General features: G+C 39.8%; 1 long non-coding RNA gene across 1 annotated transcript; it reads right to left on the reverse strand.

Annotated features, from left to right (window-relative positions):
* Positions 1–547: 547 nt before the first annotated feature.
* LOC125615925 lies at positions 548–2,628 on the reverse strand. Its single transcript, XR_007346528.1, has 3 exons — positions 2,483–2,628; positions 1,751–1,997; positions 548–1,627 (listed from the first exon to the last, which is right to left on the reverse strand). It is a non-coding gene; the product is annotated as an uncharacterized LOC125615925 (long non-coding RNA).
* Positions 2,629–5,618: the final 2,990 nt, after the last annotated feature.

A 5,618-nucleotide genomic window follows, 5' to 3' on the forward strand; every position in this document is an offset into this window, starting at 1 on the left:
ATATATATATATATATATATATATATATATATATATATAGTGTGTGTGTGTGTGTGTGTGTGTGTGGTCTTAGGAACCAAACCCAGGGCCTTCCATATGCTAGGCAAGTACTCTACCACTGAGCCACACCCAGCTCCAAATTTCCACTTTGGAAAAATTTTCTACCTTCCCCTTAACAATTCTTCATCCTTCTTTATGCTCCAGTAGGCATTAGTGCCTGCAAAAATCATGTAGGACAAACCATTGTGCGGGGTTGAATCCATCATAATCTGTCAGTATGTCTTTAGGAAATGGACTTAATCTTAGTTTCCTCATTCATAAAAGAGAAAACGAAGTGGGATTTATGCTAATTTCCTATCCTATGGTGCAAGAATGAATGGGATAAAATATCGTAGGTACTTGATCCAGAAGAGGTTACTACAAATGTACTTGTGTTTCTTTCTCTTCTTCATTCACGTGATAAATGAAAAGAAATGTAAAGCACTTACTGTCTTTGTTCTTTTTATTCTTCAAACTTTCCTTGGGGGCTGGGGTTGTAGCTCAGTGGTGGAGCTCTTGACTTGCACACGTGAGGCACTGGGTGTGAGCCTCAGCACCACATAAAAATAAAATATACAAAATAAAAGTATTGTGTCCATCTATTATTTTAAAAACTTTGTTGGGAGTCTTCTGTGAGCGATCAATATAAGAAAGTTCATAAAACAGACATGGTTTTATCTGCCCCCGTGGACTATTTCATTTTCTGAAATAGTTCACCAGTAAATGAGGGGTTAAATTTGTTTGGTTGAATTGCCAGAGGTGGAGGAGGATGAATGAAAGCTCCATTAGGGTCAGATCCTGGGTTTGCCTCTGGATTCCACCACTGGGCAAGTTTCTCAAATGCTCTGTATCTTTCCCTTTTCTCTTCTACAAAATGGAGATAATATATTTACACTGGGTTGTTGTGAAAAGTACAAGTGACATCCCTCCCTAGAATTCCCTGATTCTCCTCTGTGGGCACTCAAACTGCATATCCACCAGCTTCCTGAGATGTTTAAGTTTCCAGCTAATCTCCAGGCACTTTGGACAACCAAACTGCCCCAAAGGCATAACCATGAATCAAAAGTCATTCAGTCATTCAGGGACCTCCAGGTCCATTCAGGCCCTTTCAAAAATAAAATCCAACAGACTCTTGGCATAGAATCTGACTAGTGGAAACATGGTGTCCAAGTTACTTGAAGCAGCTTTTGGTATATGCTCAGGCCTAAGGATTAAAAGCAGAAAGCCCAGCACCTCCAAAAGTATGTCTCTCTCATAGGGAAGTTAATTAGAATAGTTGCAGGGCTTCTGAGTGCCAAGCTCACCCCAGACTCTTTTGAAAGCATGACCTTTGCATTTCAACCAAGCTCCCAAAATCTGGGCTCCACTAAGGCAACTGCTCTTGGAGGAAAGGTCAGAAAGTCAAGAGAGGGACAGAAAGTCCACAACTGGGGACCTCCTTATTGTGGCTAATGACATATGCTACATACCTGAGTGCCCTTGTCCCCCATAGGAAGATAGATCACAGAGCAAAGGTAAATTGCTGGACGGGTAGACCTTTCGTCTTCTCTTAGCCAGGGATCAATCTCTCTATCCAAAACAATTGAAGCTGAAGGTAAAATAATAGACAAAAAGGTACCAATAGGACATGTCAGAAACAAAACCATTAAATCTCAACAAGTACTCAAATTAATAAGCAAAATATTTAAACAGATATTAATAATAAAGTTACCTCTTAACCTGCCCTGAACGAAAATCCCCAATTCCAGATCTAGCTGTGGTCGCCAGGGCAGGAGCAACTCTCTCATCCACGCCAAGGATGCTGAAGCCAGCCTGGCCCCAAGTCCTGGAAATCTTGGCGGCTTAGGGAAGGTGCAGGGTCAGGTCGTCATGGAAACCGAGGGGGGCGTGGCAGATCCGCTGCGAGTGGGCGGGTCCGCAGTGGCTGCACTGAGGCGCTGCCGCAGAGGCTGCATAAACTTAGAGCAAAGGGGCAACATCTGGGTGCTCCTAAGGAAGCAAGGAGCCGCTTCCCAGCCCAGAGTGTCCCCGTTTACCAAATAATCCCAATGACGCTGGGTAGAAACACGGAACACCCCAATATCTCACCCCAGTATCTCACTCTGCAAAATCAGAACCTCCTTGGCAAGGACCTGGAATGTGGATTTAATCAGGGGCTGTTTTCACATTGAGAGGTTAGCAAGAACTGCTCGTCCATTCCTTTTTCTCAGGATCCTACATTGGTAAAAAAGAATCTCTGCCCTGCTTCCCGGTTTCCTCCCTGGCAACTCCCAAACATGTAAAGGTGAAGAGCGGCCTCTATTCACCTAATTAGAAATGTCGTGGTTTTGAGAGTGTTCCACTGGGGGGCAGTATTGTCCTTTGAAAAATTCACCCCATAACACTGTACCCCATGGTGTGGAATCTATTAATTTCTCCTGCAGCCTGGTTACCATAAACATACCTAGAAAGCAGATCTTGCATGCAGAGAGACGCAGCTCCTTAGGAGGAATGAGACAGTGCAGAGCCTAGAGCTTTACATGGAAGATGTTCTTTGCTCGAATTCCTCCTTCACATTTAGGGTTAAGAACAAGGAATCCACTCTAGGAAGCGATCCTGGAGGATAATACATGTGTGCTGGATGACAGATTCCTCATCCCTCAAAGCTTTATTCTTTATTGAGCCATCAGATGGGAATTCAGGATTGATGCAGACAACACTGACCCAGCTCAACTTCAGGCCCTGGCTGGACCAGTGGGAACAATTAGCCTTCACTAACTTCAAGAGGTAACACTTGGGTGAGGTGAGACTCATTTTAGCACTCATGGGGAATCCTCCTAGTATAGCCTTCCCTGGCTGTGAAATAGGGACCTGTACATTTGTACAACTTCTGTTAGCGATTTGGGGGAGAATTATCTCAGTAGAGTAAGATTATCTATGGTCGCTGGTCTTTATGCATTTACTCTATTTTATTTTAATATTCTGTTTATAGGTCTGTTTTCTGTGTTACTGTGTGCATGTATTAATAAGAACAGTTCTCTAATAATCTGGAATATACTTACTCCAATGCAAACATCGAAATCCTGAATTATTAATAAAAGTGAGTAAGGAGGCTGAGATGGATAGGGCCAAGTGAGAAGATCACAGTATGTCCCTTGGGATAATAAAAGTTGTTTAACATAAGACCTACAGTCAAATAAGTATGTAAAATACTTGGTTAAACAATTAAATGTATTTTTTATTTGTTCTTTATATATATATATATGTGATAATAAGCATATTTTGACACACATACACAGAGTATAACTTATTCTAATTAGGATCCCATTCTTGTGACTGTATATGATGTGGAGTTACCCTGGTGATGTATTCAAATACAAGGATAGGAAAGTTATGTTAATGACAGTTAATTCTACTGTCCTTCCTATTCCCCTTCCTACTCCCCTCTCTTCAGTCTCCTTTGTCTAATCCAGTAGACTCATATTCTTCTATTCTTCCCCTTCCATCCTCTCATCCACATATCAGAGAGAACATTGAGCAGGTTTTTGGGGATTGTCTTATTTCATGCAATATAATAATCTCTAGTTCCATCCATTTACTCGCAAATGCCATAATTTCATTCTTCTATATGGCTGAATAATGTTCCATTGTGTGTATATATACCACATTTTCTTTATCCATTCATCTGTTGAAGGACATCTAGGTTGGTTCCATAGCTTGGCTATTGTGAACTGAGCTGCTATAAACATTGATGTGGCTGCATTACTGTAGTATCCTGATTTTAAATCCTTTGGGTATAGACTGAGGAGTGGGATAACTAGGTCAAATGGTGGTTCCATTACAGGTTTTCCAAGGAATATCCATACTGCTTTCCATAGTTGTTGCACCAATTTTCAGCCCCACCAGCAATGTATGAGTAATCCATTTATTGATTCTTGATTTTATTTCTTGCACTTTAGGAGTCTAGTTGAAGAAGTCAGTTCCTAAGCTGACAATGAGGATTTGGGCCTATATTTTTTTTTTCTATTAGGTGCAGGATCTCTATTCTAATGTTTAAGTCTTTGATAAATGGGCTAAGGAACCGAAGAGACACTTCACAGAAGAAGAAATACAATCAAGCAACAAATATATGAAAAATGTTCAACATCTCTAGTAATTAGAGAAATGCAAATCAAAACTACTCTTAAGATTCACCTCACTCCACAGAATCCCCACTAATGTTGTACCCTTGTCCACTCAAGGGGAATCCAGCCACAATGTAAACTGGGGACTTAGAGATTGCCACAGAACACTTAAATGACAGTGACACAGCACTACCAAACAGCCTGGCAAGGGCCAAGACAGTGACTCTTGTTGACTCTTGTGGGTTTACTGAGTGTCAGACCAAAAGCATGTAAAATGGCATGTCAGCACCATAACTAGAGCAGAGAGATCTCACATCTATGTTATGAATCTAGAGCTTTGTCACAAACAGGAATCTCAAAGTTTAAGAAACACACACTCCACCTTTTCTTCATTTAGACTCATCTGTAAGAGCTAGAGTAGTTGTATCTAGGTCTGATTTGGGGAATAAAAAGTGTTAGTACATAGTTAGTAATAGCTGCATATTTATTTTTAAATTAGATATGTGTAGAACTGTAATTGTTGTGAACATTATAAAGCCAATACAATGGAAATTTTACATGAAAATGATAAAAAAATCAGCAGAAGTCTGAATACATTCTTCTTCCACCCCAGTGGATCATTATATGAGCCCAGTGCACATGTACCCCACTCTGGAAGCTGTGGCTGTGTGGCCTCAAATTTTCCATCAGAGAAACCAAGAAGGACCCAGCATCCTCCTACATACATAAATGGGCTAGGGGAGATTCCCAGAAACCAGCCTTATGTCAATTGATCAGAACGTCCCCTCTGTATCCAGCCCAAATGGCTATAGACCTACCTTTATGGATCAACCTGAAATAATGTTATTAGCATATGCTGCACCAGGCTTTCTTCCACAAGGATGACACAGGGTCCTAGGAGAAGAGAGAGAAGGGAAAGAGGGATGATGAGATCCTGCCACAATGAAGAATATAAACAAAAAATAAAGAGGAAATATAGGTATTGAAGATAATCTCTTAAATATGTTGCAGTTACAAAGCAAGTAAAAAAATGAAATTACAGACTAAGCAGAAAATAATTACAAGAGAGCATCACATGTAATGCTTTCTGGTAAATGGCAAAGATTATAATCAGGAAGTAAATTATTTGTTTAAACTTGTTACAAAAGGAGGAAAACTAATAAATTAAGTCCTTAAATGCATGGAGTAAAGTGCAACAAAACAGGAACAGAAAGAATTACTAAGTTTAAGAATGAATGACAACAAAAGAAAAAAAAAACAGCTTAAGTAAGTTCAATAACCAATTCTTTAAGAGAAAATGTTGAGAGTCTCTAACCAGCAGGGGAAATTAGATGCTAATTCATTAAATATCAATTCTAGTTTTATAATTTATTTTCTTACTTTGTGTTTTATTATACTTGCATAAGCCCCCCTATTTAATTCTCCCTACCTTTCAGGTAATTCTTCATCCTAATATGTAATTCTCTCTTATTAATA

This window comes from Marmota marmota, unplaced genomic scaffold (genome assembly GCF_001458135.2).
Source record: "Marmota marmota marmota unplaced genomic scaffold, marMar, whole genome shotgun sequence".
NCBI lineage: Eukaryota > Metazoa > Chordata > Mammalia > Rodentia > Sciuridae > Marmota > Marmota marmota.